Source organism: Vidua chalybeata (genome assembly GCF_026979565.1).
Source record: "Vidua chalybeata isolate OUT-0048 chromosome W unlocalized genomic scaffold, bVidCha1 merged haplotype SUPER_W_unloc_3, whole genome shotgun sequence".
In the NCBI taxonomy this organism is placed as follows: Eukaryota; Metazoa; Chordata; class Aves; order Passeriformes; family Viduidae; genus Vidua; species Vidua chalybeata.
Window position 1 is genome coordinate 227,166 of NW_026530338.1, and position 24,190 is coordinate 251,355.

At 46.0% G+C, this 24,190-nt stretch overlaps 1 protein-coding gene across 1 annotated transcript in view; it reads right to left on the bottom strand.

Annotated features, from left to right (window-relative positions):
- Positions 1–24,190, bottom strand: part of LOC128782885 (zinc finger SWIM domain-containing protein 6-like) — a 294,559-nt gene that overhangs the window by 49,715 nt on the left and 220,654 nt on the right. The window lies entirely within an intron of this gene.

Below are 24,190 nucleotides of genomic sequence, written 5' to 3' on the forward strand. Positions count from 1 at the left end.
ACAGTGTATAAAAGAGCAATCCGAATTAAAGATGCACGCTTTATGCCAATCAGCCTTCTGGTGAGTCTGTGTCATTTCTTACTAAACAGTGACAATTGCCCAGCCCTCTAATCTGTCCACGTCTCTCTTCAGGGCCTCTCTGCCTCTGAGGGAGTCAGCAATTCCTTCTAGTTTAGTATCATTGTCAAACTTACTTAGTATTCCTTTGAGTCCTTCTTCCAAGTAGTTTATGAAGATGTTTGATATGCTAAGGCCTGAACAGCAGGCTATGTTGGTTTTGCAAGGCCTGTTTTTTGGTGGGGGGGAGGGGGACACACGGAGGTGCCTTCTGTGAGAAGCTGCTAGAAGCTTCCACCATGTCCAGCAGTGCCAATCCTTGATGGCTCTGAAGATGGGCATGCTGCTGGCCAAGCCTGGGCCAATTAGAGATTATGGTAACGCCTCCGTGATAACATATTTAAAAAGAAAATCAAGACAAAGTGGGGGTGCAATTTGAATTCCAGCTAGAGAAGAGGAGGAGGTGAGAACATGTGAGGGAAACAACATGGAGACACCAAGGTCAGTGAAGAAGGATGGGGAGGAGGTGCTCCAGGTGCCGGAGCTGAGGTTACTCTGCAGGCCATGGTGCAGACCATTGTGAAACAGGCTGTCCCCCTACAGCCCATGGAGGTCCACGGGGGATGCAGAGATCCACCCACAGCCCGTGGGGGAGGTGCTCATGCTGGAGCAAGTGGATGCCTGGAGGAGGCTGTGATCCAGTTGGAGACCTGGTGGAGAGTGAGGGCCCCTGCTTCTAGGCTGAAGCAGCCTGTCCTTGGAGGACTGTACCCTGTGGAAGAGTGACCCAGGCTGCAGCAGTTTTGGGAGGATTGTTTGCCCATGGGAGGGGCTCATGTTACAGCAGTTTTAGGAAGATTGCTGCTTGTGAGATTGGAACCACACTGGAGAACTTCAAGAAAAACTGTCTCCCGTGGGAAGGGACCCCATGGTGTAGCAGGGGAAGGACTTCTCTCCCTGAGCAGTGGAAGATCATCCTGGGTGATGAAGTGACCAAAACCCGCATATCCTGTCTCCATGCACTGTTGGTGGGAAGGAGGGAGGGCTTGCGGGAAAAAAGGTGTTTTTAAGGGCTTATTTTACTTCTCCTTATCCTCCTCTGATTTTGTTAGTAATAAATCCACTTTGTACCTCTAAGCCAAGCCTGTTTTGCCCTTTGAGTGTTTTCTCCCGGTCCTTATCTCAGCTCATGAACCCTTCATTAAATTTTTCTCTCCTCTGCCCAGCTATGGCAGGGGAGGGTGAGCGAACAACTTTCATGGGTGTCTGGCATTTGGCCAGTGTCAAACCACAACACAGGCCTAAGCCTGAGTTGACTTTGAAGATGAATCTTGAGCATGATGCTATTAATACCATCAAGGTTCTTTAGTTAAAAATAGATTATTAAAACATTTATATTAGTTCTTTTTAATGCCAAACCAGCTGGTGTAAAGATGTTTGTACAACCCTGTGTAGGATATATCAAGAAATGCTTTCAACAAACATCCCTAAAGACTTGTTAGTAGAATATTTTAGGGTTTAAGCTCTGGCCAAGCCCTGGCCCCATCTGGTTGGGAAGTGGGCCATCAGAACCAGATGTTTTCTGCACAAAAAGGTAAACAAGTCATTTGGATTTGTCAGTTTGGTCATATAAAAGCTGGACTCCTTTTTTGGGTGAACTGGAGACCTCACCTACAGGTGGACGCACTGTGTAGGATTTTCTCAATTGCTAGGAAGGGTTCTCCAGGTCCTTGCTGCAAAACAGGGCTCCCCAGCAACTGTAGACTCTGAATGATGGTAAAGTATTTAGGCAATTGGTAATGTATCTTTCTCAGTCACTATTCTCTCTGTCTCTCATATAGTAAAGATTAGATGCATTACCTTGCTTATTTTTACTTGTTGCTAAAGCCAAATGAGTAATAAGCTTATTGTTTTACTAAATGTATATTTTTACCTCTGTTTTGCCTCAATATTAATAGTAAAATAAGACCATTCTTCTTATTGGTGTCTGTGTCCATTCTATTGACCCCATTGATTGGCAAAACAATGTTGAAGAGCACTAGCCCTAAGATGGATCCCTGCAGAACCCCACCAGTGATCTGTTGTTAGCCTGATGTCACCCCATTCACTATAACCCTTTGCGCCTGATGCATGAGCCAGTTGCTCACCCATTGCATTGAATCATGATTTTAAAGGGTTAAGATTTTAGCTGAGGGTTAGAATCAATTCATATTGAAGTTAGATACACCAATGATAGGTTAATCATTATTAGATGCTTAAGCTAAAGCTAATTGTTATATTAGGAGCTTATTTGTAGAAGGAAGTGGAGCAAGTGAACCATTATAGGAACATACTGAAACCAGTGGAACAATGCCCATCACCTGGACCCTATGTCAATCCATCATGAAGCAGGAGGCCTTGGATTGTGCCAGAGGGTCATAGAGACCTGACGAAGACCTTCCTGACTTCATCCATGGGACCACCGACCCAATTCGAGATCACCGACCCAATTAAAGAGAAGAATTGCACATGTGTGAAAGAGTAATAACCTCATTTTAATACAAAGTGGGGATGGGAGGTGCTGGGGTTGTGCATATGTATTATTTTGGGAAATAAATAGAAGGCAAAAATCCTTGTACGGTGCAGACACACATTTCGGGGATGATCACCACGGTGCCACCCACCGGCGTAATAAACATACCACTTTCTAACTTTGACAAGTTAGAGAATCTTTGTCCATGATTTTCAGTTTTTTAACGATTCAATTGGTGAGCCAGGCAGGAGGAGACTGCTCAGCTGTGAGACCAGGTCAGGACGTGGACCCCCTCAGGGTGCGCCCCGGATATTCCTGGAAGAGTGGGCTCCGCTGCCCGGACTGCTCATCCAGCAGCAGACAAGGACCCCTGACTACTAAAATTCCGGACAAAATGGTATGTTTAAAAATTAAAACAGTTTTAAGTAGTGACCTGTAAGGCGTATGCGTGGTCAGGAAAGGCCATTGATAAGTTGTGCCTCTGTAGTGTGCTTGCAAGCTGAAGTTGTAGTTGAAATCTGGCTGTCAGCAGAAAGATTTGTTGAGCTGTTGTACCAAGCTCGGGCTTTTTCTGCTGACAGAAGGGGATTCTGCCATTTGTTTCGCCGTAGAGGGTTCAGTCTGGTAGTGATTGGGACTACCAGTCATAAGGGCAAATCCTGGTCTTAAGTTGTTATGCTATTGTGAATGTGTCCTGACTGTGAGAACGATTGTGAGACTGTTGGACTCTGCCCATCTATCCAACCAATCTAAGTCTCTCTGCAGAGCTCTCCTTCCTTCCAATAGATCAACACAAGCTCCCAGCTTAGTGTCGTCTGCAAATTTACTAATGAAGGACTCAATGCCCTCATTCATGTCGTCTATAAAAATATTAAATAGAACTGGTCCCAGTACAGACCCCTGAGGGACACTAGTGGTGACTGGCTGCCAGCTGGATGCAGCACCGTTCACCACCACTCTCTGGGCCCGGCCATCCAGCCAGTTCCTAACCCAGCAAAGAGTGCTCCTGTCCAAGCCGTGGGCTGCCAGCTTTTCCAGGAGTACGCTGTGGGAGATGGTATCATAGGCCTTGCTGAAGTCTAAATAGATAACATCCAGAGCCTTTCCTGCATCCACCAGACGGGTCACCTGGTCATAGGAGACCAGGTTGGTCAGACATGACCTACCCTTCGTAAACCCATGCTGACTGGGTCTGATACCCTGGCCATCCTGTAAGTGTTGTGTGATAGCACTCAGTATGAACTGTTCCATTATCTTACCTGGTACTGAGGTCAGGCTAACTGGCCTGTAATTACCAGGATCCTCCTTCCTACCTTCTTTATAAACGGGTGTCACATTGGCCAGTTTCCAATCATCTGGAACCTCGCCAGTGAGCCACGACTCTTGATAAATGATGGAGAGTGGCTTCGCAAGCTCATCTGCCAGCTCCCTCATCACCCTAGGGTGGATCCCATCTGATCCCATTGATTTATAAATGTCCAAGTGTCCCAGCAGTTCTCTGAATGCCTCTTCTTGGATAACAGGGGGACCATTCTGCTCCCTGGCACCACCTACCAACCCCTGAGGACAGTTGTCTTGAGGACAAGCTGTCTTACCACTAAAGACTGAGGCGAAGAAGGCATTAAGCACTTCCGCCTTTTCCTCATCTTTAGTTACTAGGTTGCCTGCCTAATCCAATAAGGAACAGAGGTTGGTTATACCTTTCCTTTTACTATTAATATATTTGTAAAAACTTTTTTATTATTTTTAACAGAAGTTGCCAAGTTAAGTTCAAACTGAGCTTTGGCCTCCCTAATTTTTTTCTACACGCCCTAGCAGCTCCCTTAAATACTTCCTGAGAAATCAGTCCCTCCTTAAAAAGATGATACATCTTTTTTTTTATTTCTAAGTTCTTTCAAAACCTCATTGCTCATCCAGACTGGACGTTTGCCTCATCGACTCATCTTTCGGTACACAGAGACAGTCTGTTCTTGCGCCCTCAAGAACTCTGCTTTGAAGCACACCCATCTCTCCCGGACTGCTTTGTTTCCAAGGGCTGTTTCCCAAAGAACTCTCTGAATAAGTCTCTTAAATAGGCCAAAGTCTGCCCTCCGGAAGTCCAAAGTAGAGATCTTACTGATATTCCTCCTTATTTCACCAATTATTGAGAATTCTATAATTTCATGATCACTGTGCCCCAAGCGGCCTCCAACCTCCACATCACCCACCAGTCCATCTCTATTTGTGAACAACAGGTCTAACATAGTCCCTCCCCTGGTGGGCTCACCCACCAGTTGTGACAAGAAGTAATCCTCCACACACTCTAAAAACTTTCTAGACTGCTGTTTTTCTGCTGTATTAAGTTCCCAGCAGATGTCTGGTAGGTTGAAGTTGCCTACAAGAACAAGGGCTGATGATCCTGAGACATTGTTCACTTGCTTATAGAATAAGTTGTACACCTCTTCATCCTGGTTGGGTGGACGATAGCAGACTCCCAGTAGGATGTCAGCCTTGTTGGCCTTCCCCTTAATTCTTACCCATAGGGACTCAACTTCATCATCATTAGTTTCAATACCTATGACATCCAAAACCTCCCTAATATAAAGGGCCACCCCTCCACCTCTTCTCCCTTTTCTGTCTCTTCTTAAGAGCTTGTAGCCATCTAGTGTAGTGCTCCAACTATGTGAGTCATTCCACCACGTTTCTGTGATGGCGACTATATCATAGTCCTGCTGTTGCACCATGGCCTCCAGCTCTTCTTGTCTGTTACCCATGCTGCGTGCATTGGTATACATGCACCTCAGCTGGGCTACTGATTTTTCCCCTAACACAGTCTTACCATCCTTGGGCCTGCTTCCAGACAGCCCAGATGCATCCCCTTCTCCCTTCAGACCTAGTTTAAAGCCCTCTCAACAAGGTCTGCCAGTTCATGAGCTAAAAAACCTTCTGCCCTTAACAGAGAGATGTATCCCATCTGATTCCAGTAGAGCAGGTGCCATAGAAGTTGCCCCATGATCAAAGAATCCAAAATTTTGCCGATAACACCAAACCTTGAGCCATTTGTTAAAGATGTGGGTTCTCCTATTCCTTTCATCATTTTTTTTTCTGCCACCAAAGGGATTGAGCAGAACACTACCTGTGCACCTGACCTATCAACCACTTGACCCAGTGCCCTAAACTCCCTTTTAATCGCCTTGACACTCCTCTTTTCAGTCTCATCACTGCCAGCCTGGAGTATCAGCAGTGGGTAATAATCAGAGGACTGAATCAGCTTAGGAAGTCTCTCAGTGATATTTCATACCCAGGCCCCAGGGAGGCAGCAGACTTCCCTGTGGGATGGGTCCAGTTGACATATGGGGCCCTCTGTTCCCCTCAGAATGGAATCACCCACTACGATTACCCTTCTTTTCTTCTTGATGTTAGAGGTGGTAATCAGTTTTTTAGATGAGTCATAATTGGGAGGCTCACTGGGCAGATAATTTTCTTCTAAATCATCTGTCTGGCTCTCTAGATCCAGGGCCTCATACCTATTCTGAAGTGGCACCTGGCTAGGGGATGGGGGCAGGAGGGATTTTTGTTATTACCTCCCTGAGCAGGGATGCATTTCCACTCCCCTTTATCTACCAGGTGCCCCTCTATTGCCTGAGAGTGAGAGGCATATGAGTCCTCTGACTCTTGGTGGGCCTCCCTTAAAGATGCAAGGGCTGAACTCCACCAGTCTATTTCCCTTTCACTATCCCTGATACTCCTTAATCTTTCAACTTCTTCCCTAAATTCGGCCACCAGCAAGAGGAGGTCGTTCACCTGTTCACACTGTAGGCAGGCCTCCTCCATAACACCCCCTGAAGCCATTGATAAGCTCAAACACTCCACACAGGAATGGGTCTGTACAGACTCATCCTTTTTGGAGGGCTCCCCTTGGTCACATACACTTGTACCAACCACAGATTTCAACCGGGTTAAAACCATTACTAGGAGAAAGCCTAAAATCAAGCAACCAATGAAAACACCTCACCTAACTAGCAAGAACCTGCAACCTTCCCTGCTTGCCCTGCCTGCGCAAACTACTGCACAAACTGCTGTGACCCTGTTTGCCTGCTCCTGTTCACCACGCTCCCCAGAGGCCTCTTATAATGAGTCACTCAGGAACGAAGGAAGCTCCACCTCCTGCTTCTGAATGGCTCGCAATGCAAGCAACCCACCTGCTCAACATTCTTATAATGAGTCACTCAGGAACCCAGGAAACTACACCTCCTGCTCCTGAATTGTCTGCCTCTGTGCTCTTAGGAGTTGGTGCTTAAGAAGTAACCAGCCCTGATGGACCCCAGCACCTTCAACAGCATTTTCTCAGGGAACCTTGCTAGCTAGTTCCCTGAGCAGCTTGAGGTCTGCTCTCTTCGTGTCCAGGATTGGAGTTTTGCTGGCACTTTTCCTCCTCTCACCAGAGATTTTAAACTTGATTGTGTAAGAGGCCATCTGAAGCCCCCCTCATTCTCCTTTTGCCTTTCGATTGCCACGAGGAAAAACCCCTTCCCCCACTACAGTTCTGGCTTGGAGGGAGCGGCAGTGCAGGTGCAACTGCTGTACCGTTATGTTAGCTGTTCCGAACAAGGCCTGGCAAGAACTTGGCAAGGAATCGGCAAAGATCTGGCATGGACCCAGCAAGAAACGGCCTACTGCATATTTGCCCACTCTCCTCTTTTAAGCTGAATGGACTTTTGGGGTGACCCTAGTGGTCTCTCACTGAAGACCTCTCATCTGCCTCGTTACCACCATGACAGACGGAGATCAAGAACCCTCCTCCCAAGGACTGAGACCCCTACCACAGGGATAAGGGGAAACCAATAATGACATGACCTGTTCTTCTTCAGTAATTCCAATGGACTTATTCTTTATTGTGTTCGTCCTGCCTTGGTGGTTTCAGTGGACTCACCTGTTCCCCCTGCAGCAATCACAATAGACTCCCATTGTCCTGCATGTTCCCCCCTTTTTTCCTCTGTGGACTATAACTGGACCCCCAAGTTGACCAGAACTTGGAAGACTTCCCCGACACGACAAGACAGATCCCCATTGTCTGGACCACTGAGGATCTCGCCTGTGTTGGTAGCTATTCCCATCCCCTTCTTCTCTCTCTCTCTCTATCCTTTTATCTCCTTTCTGATCCCCACTATCGCATTTACTGTTTTGGCCCCTAATAAAGGTGCATTTGTTGTGATTAACTGATAGTCCCTTGCTGTTTGCCTTTTTTGCACTTTTGGGATCAGTGAAAAGAACCATCACAACACCCCGCACAAGCGGATCGTGACAGATTACAGATTGCTTTGTGGTCACTCTGGCCAAGATGACCACCAATCGCCACTTTACTCATGGGCCCCTCTCTGTTAACAAGCAACAAATGAAGGAAGGCACATTTCCTAGTAGTTCCTCTTAGCACCTGTACCATGATGTTGTCATCCAGGTGTTTTAGGAATCTTCTGGACCTGTTTGTGCCAGCTGTGTGGGGCTCCCAGTTAACATACAGCAAGTTGAAGCCTCCCATAAGGACAAGGGTGGTTGATTTAGAGGTGTCCCTTTGTTCCTTAAAGAATAATTCATCGGCATTATTGTCCTGGTTGGGTGGCCAATAGTAGACTATTGGGATACACAAGACAGATGATAGACTTTGGACCTGGTTAGCATAAGAGATTTGACAACAGGATATCTTGGCAAGAACAAACAGCTTTGAAGATTGCAAGAAGATTAAATCAGACTGACTTACCAGAAAATTACATCAACTTCTGCAAGCAAGAGATGTTTAAAATGTATGTTTGTTTATGCGATGTTTAACCCAATCATTGTAGTAAAACATTACTAGTCTTCCTAGAATAAGTATATAAGCAGTTGTACTTCTGTCCTAGGGTGACAGTATGGTGCTTGTATCCCAAATCATGTGTTCTGTTCATGCCTGATATTATGTTCTGTGCCTTCAGGACTGACTCTGAAAGTGAAGGATTGTTTTGTCTTGTTATCAGCCGGCTCACCTCCCCCCATGGTCTGTGTCTAGGAGAGGCTTGGCTTGCTTGGCTTGCTTGCTTGCTTGCTTGCTGGCTTGCTTGCTTTTGCTTTTGCTTATTAGTTAGTTTAGCTAGGCAGTCCAATTTTTACCCTGGACTGTTACTTTTTCCCTTCCCTTTCCCTTTCCTGAATATCATCTGAACCTGCTCTGGACCTGGACCTGGGAAACATCAAGAAACACCAAGAGTCTGCATTTTGTGACCTGCAGCAGCCATCCCCAGCGCCGAAGACTGATAGCTGGGCGACCACTCCCAGGAGAGACTTTCTGAATTTGTCATCTCTTCAGAACAGTGAAAGAGTTTTGTCATCTGGTGTTTTTTTTTTGTATTGGGGAGTGTTTTGCTTGTTAAATAAACAGGTTTTTTTTCCACTTCTCTCTGAGGAAATTCTTCCCGAACCAGGTGGGGGAGGGGCCGTGGGGGGTTTGCTTTCTGGGGCCTCCTTCCAGAGGTCTTCTCCCAAATTTGCCCTAATCTAGGACAACTTCACAATAAATTTGGATTCTTTGGCCATCTCATGGAGTCCCCGTCTCGTAGTTCCTGTCTCTCTTCATCGCTGATAGTAGACTTCCACGATAACATCCACTTTGTTTGTCCCTTAATCCTTACTCAGAGACTCTCAACTGTGCCATTGCCAACTGTGATTGCTAATTCCCCCCTCCCTCCCCGTCCACACTATGATCTGAGAAATACTCCTTAGGACTCAGCCTTGACAGACAGCCCTGTGGCTGAGTTCCCCTTGAGCTTATCAGAGACACTGTCTGCTCCAGAAACTTGTGCTGTCTAATGATCTCCTGGTTTCTAACTAACAGCCTTGGAATTTTTTTTTGTCTGAATAATGTTACCAAACAATTTATATTTCTTTAAGAAGGAGTCTATGCAGTGGTGGGGGAAGATGTTAGAAAATTCTTTTAACTATAGCACAAAGGTATATGATCCCTATATCCATGGTTAATGCTTAGTTTGGTACCATGCAGTGCTTAGTACAAATGACAGAGATTATGTGGCCTTGTGTTAACTCCCTACATTTGTGACTAGCTAATGCTTCCTTGTTTACTTATATTAGTGATTAATATGTACTAGAAGATGTCTTAGTTTTGAGAACAGAGATGGAGTGCTAGAGCAAAGAACGATAAGAGAAGTATATTATAACCTGACCACATATTTGAGATACTCTCAAGAAAAGAAGATTCATCAGAAAGATCCAGGACCATTAAAGGGATTTTGAGGAATGGGATGTTTCCAAATGACCACCAAAGACCCTCCAAAGACACCTACTCATATCCAAATAAGTTTACATAAATAATTAGCATATTCCTGTATTCGGGAAATGTAATTAATATGTAATAGAAATGTGATGAATATGTATTAGTTTCGTTATATAACCAGGTCTGATAGGTTGCTGCTTATGCATGCTTTGAGGAGAAATCCCCATGCATCCAGTGCTGTTAACAAAGTAATGTCAGCTTTCTAACCAAACAAATTGGTTGGAGAGTTTATTTCCTGTTTTTCGGTGACAGCTTCTGGCACCCCAGATGGGTCAAAGTGGCAGCAACTCAGCAGACCAGAGGACTTGTTAGCACTCCAGCACACACCAAAGTATTTTTCAGGAGATCTTCCATTTCACTGGTCTAGTAAGTAGACCACACTTCCCTTTCTGGGGCAAAGAATATAACATTAAATAAGGTACTTTAAGGTATTTTGCCTGCACGTCACACTGAGAGAAAGTATGCAGTGTGAGGCTGAGAGGTTTATGTAACTGGTTGCGGGCTTGGGTAAGATCATGTGCTACTAAAGGGATGCTTGGAGTGCAAGTTTGGTTTTGAGAAAGGTTATAAAATGGTTGTAAAAAGTTTTAAAATGTTTTGAAGGTGTTAAAAGGTTTGTAAAGTGTTAAATATGGGAGCAGAGCTATCTTGACAGTTCCTGGGATAAGAGATCCCAAAAAGCTCCCCTTTGTGTTGTGTCCTAAGGAAGAGAAAAAGCTTGGGGGGACAGCCCTCTGATGTGAAAACAAATTGTGAAATATTCTAATCATTGGTGGCCGATGTATAAGCTTGATGATCCAGAATAGTGGCCTGTTAATGGGACTGGAAATTATAATATTATTTTGCAACTAATGCTGTTTTGTAGAAGGGACAGCAAGTGTAATGAAGCCCCTGATGTTGATTTATTTTTTGATTTGCAGAATAATCCTGATTTGCAGAAGGAATGTATACATGTGCCTAGAGATCCAATGATTTTGCCATTAGAAAAGGAAGATAAGAAACCACTCAAAAGGTGTTGCTCTGCCTGTAGCATAGGTAAATGCTGTATTAAATACAGACAAACAAACGAGGAGGAGGATGTGGATTTATTAGTGTATAAGGGGTGACCAAATAAGAAAGAGGAGAAAGGCAGGGAGCAGATGTGGAAATGGAAAAAGAAAGTGACCATAGTAGTAAAAGTCTTAGCCCAGTATCAGGCCATGAAAGTTTTAGCCCCATAGCAGGGCAGACAAGGGGGGCCCACGTGAGTTGCACAAGCCCCTTATGGCAGGCAGTGGGAGCAGAGGGACCAGTAACTCTTAAAGTGCCATTTTCAGTGTTGGATTTACAAGCTTGGAAAGAGTTGGCAGGGACTTACTGGGAGGATCCAGAAAAGGTTTCTAAGGTTGTGGAAGCAGTCATTAGGACACAAGATCCTTATTGGAATGATTTGCAGGGGATACTGGATGCTTTAATAACTCATGAGGAAAAACGCCTGGTGACCACTAAGGCTAGGGAAGAAGCGGAAAGAATTCATGCTCAGGGTGTGCATCAGGGGTCAATAGAGGATCATTTACCCTTTGTGGATCTGAAATGGGATCCAAATAATCAAGTCCAGCAAGATTTGTTAATCAAATACCAGCATCTGATTTTTTTCTGAATGAAACACACTTTCCCAAAAACTAAAAACTTGTCTAAATTATATCAGATTGTACAAAGAAAAGAGGAACCCCTACTGATTTTTTTAATAGACTAACAGAAACGTATTAAAAATATACTGATTTGGACCTTGAGAAAAAGGAGGATGCTGCACAATTAGCACATATATTTATTGGACAATCAAATGCTGATATTAAATGGAAATGGCAAAAACTAGAGGCCAAAGAGTCCAGAACCCTGAGCAAACTGTTGCAAGTTTCTTGGAGTTTGTATATCAGTAGACAGGAAGTAGAAAGGAAAAGAGAAAAATAAATACTGTAAATGTTTGGCATTGGCAATTGCTGAAGGAATAGAGGGGGAAATTGACTGGGGGGCAAACACCAGGACAAAATCCTTGAATGAGGCTACATAAGAACCAATGTGCAATTTGTAAATAAATGGGGCACTGGAAAAGAGAGTGCCCAAGGAATAGAAACAGGAATCAGGGAAACTGTCAAATGCCAAGAGAAGCTATGGAGATGGTAAATAGGAGTGAGGACTGAAGGGGATGGGGGATGGATTTGAAATATTCCCCAACAAACCCCCTGGTTACAATAAAGTTGGGGAATGAGGAAATAGAATGTCTTGTAGATACTGGAACTACTTACTCTGTTTTAAATAATTGAAAAGGACAATTAAGCAAACACATAGTCTCAGTTGTTGGTGCAACAGGGTAAAAGGAAAATTGGCCCTTTTTTCAACCATTAAAATTTGGAATTAGTAAATGGGTGTTAGCCCATCAATTTCTTTATATACCTGAATGTCCTGTACCAGTACTAGAAAGAGATGTATTGAGTGAATTAAACACATAAATTTCATTTGAAAAAGGAAAAATCCAAGTTCACATTCCTGAAGAAAAGGTCTTGGACACCCAAGTCTGTCTGTTACAGAATCCTGAATCTGAAGCAGAAATACCGAGGAAGTGGACAATGCAGTCATCCCATTGGTATGGGCCACCTGAATTCCAAGAGAGCTAGGAATGCAGAACTGGTAAAGATTCTTTTAAAGCCAAATGCTAGACTCGTAAGACACTACCTTTTGAAATTATAAACTAGGAAAGGACTGAAATAATTAATAGAAACATTTCGTGAACACAAACAGCTTGTGGAATGCCAGTCCCATTTTAACACTTCTATTTTGTCAGTAAAGAAATCACACTCAAATTAACATCGGCAGGTACAAGATCTTACGGCTATCCATCAGATAGTCCAGGATGTGCACCTGGTGGTAGCCAATCCTTATACTTTATTGACAACCTTGAAGAATTCAGATCAATAGTTCACAGTGTTAGACATAAAGGATGCCTTCTTTTGCATCCATTTGAAAAGTGCAAGCCAAGATCTGTATGCTTTTGAATGGTAAAGACCAAAGACTGGGAGAAAGACTCAATTGACGTGAACTGTGTTACTGCAAGGATTCAAAAACAGTCCAATTATTTTTGGTAACCAGCTAGCTAAGGAATTAGAAGGATGGCAAAAAGAACATGAGGATGTAACATTGCTGCAGTATGTAGATGGCATCTTAATAGCTTCCTTGACTGCAAGTGAATATATGGAACTGGCCATTATTCTGTTAAATTTCTTAGGACAATCTGAATACAATGTTTCCAGGAAAAAGACTCAAATTGTAAAACAAGAGGTGTTGTATTTGGGATTTACTATTTCACAAGGACAAAAGTGTCTGGGCCAGGAAAGAAAAGAGAAAAGATCTATCAAACTCCTGAGTCCCTTTCTAAAAGAGAACTGAGAGTATTTCTGGGAATGGTCAGGTGGGGTTGCCTATGGATACTCAACTTTGAGTTGATTGCTAAGCTTCTAGATGAGGCAGTTAATGAAAAGGATGAAGTCCTCATCTGGACTTCTGAATGCAGGAAAGCCTTTCAGGAATTGAAACATGCTTTAATGACTGCCCTTGCATTGGGACTACCAAACTTAGAAAAACCTTTTGAACTGTTTGTGCATGGAAGTTCTTATTTGGTATTGGGGGTATTGACAAAATGGCTGGGATCCTGGAAGAGACCTGTTGTGTACTTTTCTAAACAACTTGATGATGTCAGCAAAGGATGGATGTATTGTTTTAGGGCAGTAGTGACAACAGTCCTCCTAATCCAGGAAGCAAAAAATTAACCCTGGGACAGCAATTGACTGGTTTTGTGCCCCATAGTCACAGCGGCATTGGAACAAAAAGGAGGACACTGGTTATCACCAAGCAGGATGTTAAAATACCAGTCAGTGTTGCATATAGGTAAAGCCTTATAAAATAAGGGCCTTGTTACTCTTGTAAAATCATGTCTCAGGCCTGCTACTTAGGCTAAGTAGATGGGAACTATGGGAGAGTGGCTCAGCTGGAATAGGGGTAGAGAGACGTGAGAGACATGCTGTGTGACTGCTGCATGTCCACATCATGGTGTATGGTGGTTGGTTGACTTGGGCTTGTTGTGCCTTAAAACTATGTAAACGGGTAACCAGCTAACTGCTTAAAAAGGCCTGGTTTTTGCAGTAAAGGGGCTCTCCTTTGCACCTGCCTGAGGACTCTGTGTTGCTTTGCTTTGTACAAGTCAGTATTGTTAGAATAAGATGATGTGTAGTTAAAAGAAACTAACTTTCTGAATCTAGCAGTGTTCTTAGAAGTTGACCTGGAAAAAGGGGAACCAACCCATGATTGCTTGCAGACCATTGAACTGGTGTACTCCAGTTGAGATGACCTACAGGACACTCCCTTGGAAAAAAGGGATTGGGAACTCTTTGTGGATGGAAGCAGCTTTGTGAAAAATGGAATCCAAAAAGCAGGGTATGCAGTGGTAACTCAGCATGAGATAATAGAAGCCAAAGCCCTAACCCCCAACACATTGGCTCAGAAAGCAGAACTGATTGCACTGATGAGAGCATTTGAGCTCGCACAGGAGAAGATGCTAAATATTTGGACTGACTCTAAATTTGCTTTTGGAGTGGTCCATGTCCATGGAGCCATTTAGAAAGAGAGGGCTGTTAACCTCTCAGAGATCCCTGGTGAAACATGGAGAAATAATACAGAGATTGTTAGAGGGACTGCAGTTACGTTGAAAGGTGGCAATAATGCACTGTAAAGCTCATTGTCGTGGTTTGACATGGAAGTGAATTTTTTCAGGAAGTTGGTAGTCAAACCAATCAGTGGTCAGGTTTGGATATTGGCATTTGGACTGACCACTGAAGGCATGGACACGCCTCTGAGAACACAGGGTTAAAAGCAAGAACTCCCAGGGGAACTGTCTCTTTGGTTCCGGTCAGAGTACAGTGCAGACCTCCCCTGCCCGGCCACAGGCTGGGTGGAGGAGAGGAAGCCATGCGGCCTGGGAGAGGTAGGCCGGAGCCCCAGAGAGAGAAAGGGGCGGGGAGTGAAGGGAAGGGAACCAGGCCAGCTCCCCTCCCCCCACCACCACAGGACCGAAGGGTGGAGGAACACTGAGATGTCCCAGGCAGCCCCCCCGGAGAGGAAGAGACAGAGCCTGGAGGCACCTGGAAATCACTGCAGAGAAAACAGAGGTGCGGGGGGCGGGGGGCGGGGGGGAGACAAGTGCCCAGCCTTGGAGTGTGGGAGTTCAGCAGCCTGCTGTGAGATCTCAGCCGTCCTGGTCCTGGGAGCCTGAGACTTTTAACCCTTTCCTGGGAAAGGAAAGCTTTGCAAAATACTATTCCTCCTTGATGTGGAAGAGAAAGGAGACAGTCTGAGACTGAGATGTCAGAAGAAGATGGGGAAAAGAATTCTAGGTGGGAGGAGATGATGGAGTGGCTTTTGGCTGGACTTTTCTTGTATAGCCATAGACTGAACCAATCTCTCTTGCAACAGAGACTGCATTTTTAGGGGGATGCAATGGTTGGAGCCAAGTGTGAAAGTGGCAGTGACCTGCTTCAACAGCTGCAAGTGCAGGAGTGGAGAAGAAGATCTCTGTTCTTGAGACCCTCGGCCCCAGGGGAGGGAAAAATGGGGGGGACTGTTGTCCCAAAACAAGAAACTGAACTGTTGTTCTTTTGGTTCTTGGCAAAGCATCCTTAAAGGAGCCCTATGGGCAGTCTGTCCATGCACGGTGGTGAGAGCACTGTGACATGGAAAGGAGAGTGTCACACTGGCAGATTTTCTCTGGGCGGTTGCCATGTGTGACATGGAAACACAGGAGGTGGCAACTGTGTTTCCTGGGGGATCTATGGCACAGGAGAGGCTCCTCTCTCCCTTGATGGACTGAGTATTGATTAACTGAAGGGTGGGAACCTGATTGAGGGTCCGAGTTGTGTCTCACTGTGGTTTTGTTGGAATGGGGGGGGAGGAGGAATGTTTTGGAAGGTTTTCATCCTGGATTTAGTGTGTGTGTTTTTTATAGTAGTAGTAGTTTAATAAAGTTTTTTTTCCCCTTTGTTATTAAGCTTGGGCCTGCTCTGCTCTGTTCCTGATCACATCTCACAACATTTCTATTGGGAAGGTGTATTTTCATGGGGGCACTGGCATTGCGCCAGTGTCAAACCATGACACTCATCAATTTGGAGAGACCCCAGTAAATACTGGAAATTGTCTGGCTGATAAAGTGGCCAAGGAAGCTGCTGGTGGGAACCCCCTATTAGCCTTACCCAAGAAATATCAGCATTTGGACAAGGAGGTTGCCGATTATCAGGCTGAAGAAAATTGTTAGATGCTGAAAAGAGTACTGAAGGACAGTGGGTAACACCCAGCAAACAGGTAATAATTCCCCAACATCTTATAAGGAAAATCACAGAGAAACAACATAACTCACTGGGGGATAGAGTCTATGGTAGAAGCAGGGAAGCCTCAAGTGTTGAGCATACGAATGACTGGTATCATGAAAAACATTGTTTTAAAGTGCCAGGCCTGTTTAAAGAACAATACACATCAAATTATACGGCATACACCTGGGATTGCTAAGAAAGGAAATTGTCCAGGAGACTATTGGCAAATAGACTTTGCAATAGACTTTGCAGAGCTTCCACATCAAAACAGGTACAGGTATTTATTGGCACTGGTAGATACTTTTTCAGGATGGCCAGAAGCATTCCCTTGTCACACCAACAAAGATAGGGAGGTGGTAAAGGTTTTGTTGAAGGAAATTATCCCGAGGTTTGGAATGCCAGTGGGAATGTCATCAGACAGAGGTTCACACTTTATTGCTAATAGTGCAAAGCCCAGCTAAAACGTTAGGGGTGAAATGGAACTTGCACACCCTATGGAGACCTCAGTCAAGCAGGAAAGCAGAAAGGATGAATGAGAGTGAACTAAAGAAAAAATATTCAATCTCTATTTCCCATTAGCAGTGATGTTCGGACACTTCCTGGGAGGCAGGGCTTCAGCATGCGTAATGGTTTCTTTGGAAGGCAAACATTAAGGAATCACAAATGCCCCCCTTTCCTCCTCTCTCCCTTAGCTTTATATATCTGAGCTGATGTCATATGGTATGGAATGTCCGTTTGTCAGTTTGGGTCAGCTGGCCTGGTTGTGTCCCCTCCCAGGATCTTGCCCACTCCCATCCCTTTGATGGGGGAAGGAATGTCAGAGGGATAGTGCTGCTCGGCAATAGCCAAAACACTGGTGTGTTATCAACACCCATCCAGTTACCAGTGCAAAGTACAGTACTGTAAGGGCTGTGAACTTTACCTCAGTCAGACACAATACAGTGCTATAGCTAAAAGAATTTTCCAACATCTTCCCCCACTACTGCATAGACTCCTTCTTAAGGAAATATAACTTGTTCAGCAGCAATAGCAACCAAAGTGAATAATAGTTTTGTTCTCAAACTTTCAAACAAAGTTACTGACCTGAATTGAGGCCAGGATGGAAAATTACTATGACCATAGCCTACTGTCTTGTGGGCCTATAAACAGCAGTCTAAAGTGAGAGCCTGTCTTAGGTTGGAAATGGGGGTGTATATTCTATTCCTATCTGATGGGGCAGTTATCTTCTGTTAATTGGGCAGTTTTCTTTATCTCTTCCACAAACCAATCCTCCCTCTGGGGAGATATCTTCTGTTAATGGGCCATTGAGTCTCACTACATGACTGATAAAATTACATGATCCCACTGTGAGAAGCTCCACCCAGAGGGAGGAGCCAAACAGTCCTAACTGGATATAATCAGAGATCTGGAAGACCACAGGCAGCCTTTTCCACTGTATTCCCAGAGGAGAAGCCCTTTCCCACTGGATTCCCAGAGGAAGACCAGGCCCATCTACACCACCACTGGATCTTCAGAGGAAGACTACATCCTTCTACAGGATCACTGCTTCAACAGAACCACATCTGTCACTCCAGGAGGACTGCAGCCACCATTTCAGTTGGACTGCTACCAACACCCTGACCAACAGGGTGTCAGGTTGTATTCTGACTCTGTCAGTGTTGTTTTGTATTACTGCATTGTTTTTGTTTTTGTTTTTTTTTTTTTAAATTTTCTGCTCCCATATCTTTGCCTGAGAGCCCCTTAGTTTCAAAATTATAACAATTCAGATGGAGGGGGTTTACATTTCCCATTTCAGGGGAGGCTCCTGCCTTCCTTAGCAGACACCTGTCTTTTCAAACCAAGACAGAGCCTTTGTGCTTTCCCAGACCGCAGTGGGCTGCAACAAGCAACCACACACTGAATGGAGTCTTTCAGAGTCAGCAAACTCACTCAAATTTGTTATACTCGGAGGATTGTGAAATGATGACAGTGGATCCTGGGCTGATACTCCCACTCCTCAAGGCTCAACCCTTTGCCCACTGAGAAGATGCAAAGGCAAATGCAAAGGCAAGTGAGTATTTCACTGAATTAGATGGGATTTTTTCACAGGTATCTTGTACAGACTCTTTATGTGTATATGCGTGAGAGTGTGAATATGCTATAGGAAACGTACCGGGAATGCTTCTCTCCTCGATTCTCAAGTTCATTAGATTTGTAAGTAAGTTAGGCCTGTGAGTTACTGCTGTGGTATAGTAAATTCTATATGAATCCTTTGCTAAATTCTTTGACTTAAGTAATTGTTTAAGTTAAATGATGTTAAGTGCTGCTAAGTTTAATTAAGTGCTGTTGGGCCTTTAGAGCGTATTCCTTTTTATCTTTACCCTTTCCTATCCTTTTGTCTGCTCCACCCAGCCTCCACGTAGATATTTTTGGGTTTATTTTGGTTTTGATTGATTGATTGATTTTAGATTTTTGTTTGCTTTTTTTCTCTGTGTGTTTTATCCATCTAGTAAGTAGTAGAGTGAACCTTGCCACAAACTTTGTCATGCTGTTGTTTTTGTATGAAACCTGTTTTTGTTGATACCTTTGCCAGTGATTCTTCAAGGGACCTTAAAACACTCATTCACAACAGCTCTGTACACTCCATCCCCTCCATTACACAGTCAGCCACCCCCCGCCTTACCTGCCCTGCCCATCCTTCCTAAGGAGCCTGTAACCACCCACCATGGTAATGAACACCTTTTTGTAGGTAAAACACCTTCTCTTTTTGTATACTTTGCTATCAATATTGCTGTTGTTATTGTGTGTGTCTTATTCCATTGTGTTGTGCTTTCAGTAAATTGTTATCTCAAACAATAGTCTCTGCTTTTGTCCCTCCCTTACTGGGCGGGGTGAGGGAAGGGGAGTGGCTTATTTGAAGTTTAACTTCTGGCTGGTGCACACTCGCCAAATATGCATCAAGCGATCACCTGCACTAACTTGCTCAGCAGTTTTGCCAGCAGTACCTGTCAGTGTGTGTGTGGTAACACTTACTGACATTGATGTAGCATGCAGCAGGAAAATGGAGAAACAGAAGCCCCTCCTGTACCTGCAGATCTCAGAGTGTCTGCGCCAGTAAGGTTCTGAAGGACAGAATACACCTGAGATGTTCCATGTCCATTTGGCCACATTTTCCACAACTAGTTTAAATGCCTTCCCTCTCCTGAGTCACATAACACATGCTGCCATTAGAAATAGGGAGAAAGAACCCAGAAGTCCAAATATTACTCCCAAATCTAGACCAACATAAGAGGCTTTTCTGTCACGGAAATCTCAGTGACAGAGTTGTGAAATGTTTGTTATCACTTCCTCAGCCCAACAATGACAAGTTGGGCTGGTGAGGACACTGCTGTTCAGTTTGTCGTGTGAGAGGAGAAATAGAGTTTTATAGGGCAGATGCCATAAGCAGTCAGTTACTAGATAGCGAACATAGACATTCTAATTGCCATTAGGTTGGGAGGCAGGAGAGGGGATAGCATCTGTAGGCCACTGAAGACATTGCTGACACTGTAAGACTTCTACAGGAAAAATGTTACTGTAGAAATCTATATAGCTGTGAGCTACTACCAGAAAACTGATGTGCATCTTCCTTCTGGAAAGCAAACTACCTTTAAGGTTTTTAAACCACCTTAGTAAACTTGGGGCTGACAGTGGACATGTTCTACACCAGTTTATTCCAAACACTGGATTTATGAGAAAGTACAGGTTCATGATATTTCACTAGATCTTACTGAAGACATTCTGATGACACCATCATCCACACAGGGGTATACATGAACACAGTGATATCCAAAGTGTGCTGCTACCACTGAATGATACTTGGTAAATGCTTGAGGTGACATTCGAGTCAATCATAAGAATCTTTCTCAAGTAAACAAACATTTAAGCTAGAAATGTGATGTGAAGGAAAAAAAAGAGAGCAGATTTCCACAGCAATCTTCAGAATAGGAAAGGCTAACAAAGCACACAATTTCAGCTTTCTGACCTTAACTTCTGAAAATCTAGAATAGTCAAAGAGTAGCTTTCTTTGGCATGAGAAGCAACCAGGATAATATCCTTTCCCCAGAAGTCTTATCTTTTTTTACTGAAGCGGAGTAATAAATGGTTTTCTGATCTTTGAAATTTTTGAGTTTTTGTTTTTTCTTGTTTTTAAGAACTCCCTGAAGAAAGATTAAGTGATTTATTTTTGTTGAAATGAACTGTGCAAACCCCAAGATTCATCAGTGTAAGGCAATATTACTCCAGATACCTAAAAACTTATTTCTCCTTTCAACCTGTGAAGTCTCTCATAAGAGCCTGAAAACTGATCTGAGGTTCTTGCACACATCAAGCTGAGACTGGTACAGAGAACCATCCCACAGCTTGTGGAGTGCAGGATTTGATGAAAGAAGTGAGAGGTACAGTCTGCCTTGAAAGAGGTCATTATGATTGACCTTGGCTTCCTCTAGTAATTCATCAAGCACCTACCAAATGTCACTTGAGGTAAAGGAAGGGAAAATGGGAGGAATTACAAGAAACCTCTCAAGGCCATGGAAAATATCTGCAAAAGCAAGTCCAGAGGAGGGCCATATAGATGATTAGAGGGATGAAACACCTCTCCTATCAGGAAATGCTGAGAGAGTTGGGGCTGTTGAGCCTGGAGAAGAGAAGGCTCTGGGGAGACCTCATTGCTGCCTTTCAGTACTTGAAATGGGCCTATAAGAAGGATGGGGACAGACTTTTTAGTAGGGCCTGTAACAACAGGACAAGGGCTGATGGTTTTAACCTGAAAGTGAGTAGATTCAGACTAGATACAAGGAAGAAGTTTTTTAGAATTGTCACCAAATGACACAAGCAAAAACGACGCACCACAGCCTTGGTCACGATGAAGAGACTAATTTATTTTTTCTGACTCCAATCTTTTATAGTTCTCAAAAGATGCCAGTGGATTGGAGGGTGAACGTGCCACCTCTCCAACGACACTGGACAAACTACCTGTACATCAAATTTCTCCGCCTCTATGAAAGAATGCAAAACAATAGGTTATTTACAGAAAGTTGTGTGAGAAAGTTCTCTACAAGAATGTAAAATCAGAAGGCTTTAGAAAACTCTTGATAACCAGGGCGACATCTCACCCTTTTCAGTTTAAAAAAGAAAAAGGAAAAGAAAAATGAACAATGTTCAGTGCTCATTCATGGAGGACTCATCAGAGTGATCACTCGCGTTGTCTGCATCTGAGTCATCACTCAACGATTCACCCACTTGATGCCTTTCAGGTTGGTCACGGGCTCCATGTTGCCCTTCGGCCGGATTCTGTCTCTGCGGTTGCAAGTCAGGGCAAACACACTTCGAAGGTACCCAGCGTGTCCCAGTATCTGTGGACACACAAGCATACCCACGCCCCGAAGCGATAAGGTCATAGGGACCTTCCCACCGGCCACACAAGAACAGGGGAAACCTTCCCTTCTGCGCTTTCTTCCCCTGCTTGGTGCTGGTCCGAGCACTCCCCTGCTGCTGCTGCCAGCCCTGCGGCACTGCCCAGACTGGCTGCGCAGCATTAGCCCAAGCAGACATCTTTTGAACCAAGGGGCTGAGGTCTGCACAGGCCTCTGCCATCTGCGAGACAGTAGCCGTACTAGGAAGAGCCCGTATGACCCTCTTACATTCTGCGTTACAGTTGCTCCTGGCCAGGTTCGCAAGCACAAGTCTCCTTGACTCAGGATCTGCCAATTGCCTCTCCACAGAGGCAGTCAGCCTCCCTGCAAATTTCATAAAGGGCTCATCGACCCCTTGAACAATGGTCGCAAACGGCTGCAACGGAGCAGCCATTTCTAGAGTCTGAATCAGTGCTGCCAAACCCAACGTCTGGCACTGGTCAAGCACAAGGCGACCATATCCGGCTTGCCCCTGAGGATCAGCGTAATTGCCTGTGCCCAGCAACATGTCAGCGCCAACTGCACTCCTGGGATCCTGTGGCCCCCGCGTAGCATTCTTCTCCACTGCGCTGGCCACCAACCGAGCCCACTTGTCCTCAAAAACGTCAACCTGCACAGGGTCAAAAAGAGCATGTGCCAGAGAACGGATGTCATACGGTGTCAGCATATCAGCGACAAGCATTCGGAGCGTCCGCATGACCTCAGCAGACCCAACACCATGCTGGGCAACGGTATCACGGATTTCTTTCAGTACCTTAAACGATAAAGGCTGATGGGTGTTATGAGTAACACCCGTAAGCACAGGGAAAGCCTGGGGACCCCTTAGTAAGGCTGCATCATCTGCCGTGTCCCGTCCCGTAGGTTCCCCAGAGACAACAGCAGCCGCCTGACTGCGGGACAGTGCAACCTTACTTGACATCCCGCCCCCCGCAGCATCAGCAGAGCCAGAGGAACTTCCTCCGCGATCTCGCAAACGCTGCGAGGAAGCAGAGTCGCACATCTCCTCAGCCTTATCTAGGACCTCCTGCCAAAACCGCCCGTGGTCCCGCGGACGCACGGTCACCTGGCAGGCGGGGAGGGTCCACAAAGCCGATGGGGAGGACCCGCGGCCACGGGAACCTACTGATCTCCCGCTGACCGCGTCAGCATTCGCGCTAAAAGTAAACACCTCAGCGCCCCGCTGCTCCGCAGTGTCAGCCCCCGCGGCAGGCGGGGAAGGCAGAGCCGAACCAGCCTGCAGCTCGGCAGTGTCGTCCACCGCAGCACTGGCAGAGGGCACCGCGGCGGACACAGGCGCCAGCCCAGACCGCAAACCCGGTGCAGCGCCCCCCTCCCCCGGCGCGGGGGAGGGATGGTGCGCAGAGAGAGACGCGGCGCGCGGAGTCACGTCACCGCGGGACAACACAAGGGAGTCCGGCACGCCCCCAAGGAGCGTCGGGCCCGTGCCGCGCAGCCGCGCAGCGGGCACCGCCCCTGCCGGGCGGAGCGGGGCGGGCTGCCCGCCTGCTGGGGCGGGGCCTGACGGAACACTGACCAACGCCCCGCCTTCGGCGGCTTCCACTGCCGGCGCATGCCCAGCAGGCTGCGCGGGCTCAGAAATGGGAGACGACCTCCCCCCAGAAGACGAACCCGAGATCGAAGCAGGTGAGCCCGCTCCCGCCGCCCCCAGGGGGTATGTCGTAGAAACGCCGCAGTTCGGACAAAGCGTCGTCACCGAATTAGACGCAGTCAGAGGCAGGGGCTGATCCCCGAACCCTACCTCGTCCCCGAGCGCTGGGAAAGCGCAGAGAGAGGGCCGTTCTGCCCCCGGTTCACTGCGCCTACGGCGCGGAGCAGGGCGAGGCGGCCGAGCCGGCTCCACCAGCAGACTGCGTCTGCGGCGCGGGGCAGGGCGAGGCGTCCGAGCCGACTCCACCGACCGCTCGCTCAAAGCCAGCAGGCTGGGAGCCCGATCCACCTCAGAGGGGGAACCGTCTTCCGGCTCACCGTCTCGGGGAGAGGGGGAAGCGCCTGCATCCTGGAGAAACTCAGATTCCCCGTCATCCACGTCCGAGACGGACAGTTCCCCTAAAGAGCCCCGAGAGCTGCCAAACTCAGATCCCGGCCAAGCCACGTCTAGCAATTTCCATTGCACCAGCAATGGTCCAACGTCCACAGAGCAGTCATCAAATAGGGCTTTCATGAGACTGCCCCCCACTTGAGACCACACCTCTCGGGACATCACCTCCCTAAGGTCAGAAAAGAACCCCCGCTGCCTCGCCCACAAAAACAGCCTTTCAAAATCACTCCAGGAGATGGGAACATTGTTCCTCTGCAGGACATCCCTCCAGAGATCCAACATCAGAGATTCCATCCCGAAACCGATAGAGGTTTCCATCACTAACACAGCAGGCAAAACGCCAAAGAGGAGGGGGGGGGTTAAGCACACTCTCACCCAACCTAAGCTGTAGATCACGTCGGGGTCACCAGATGTCACCAAATGACACAAGCAAAAACG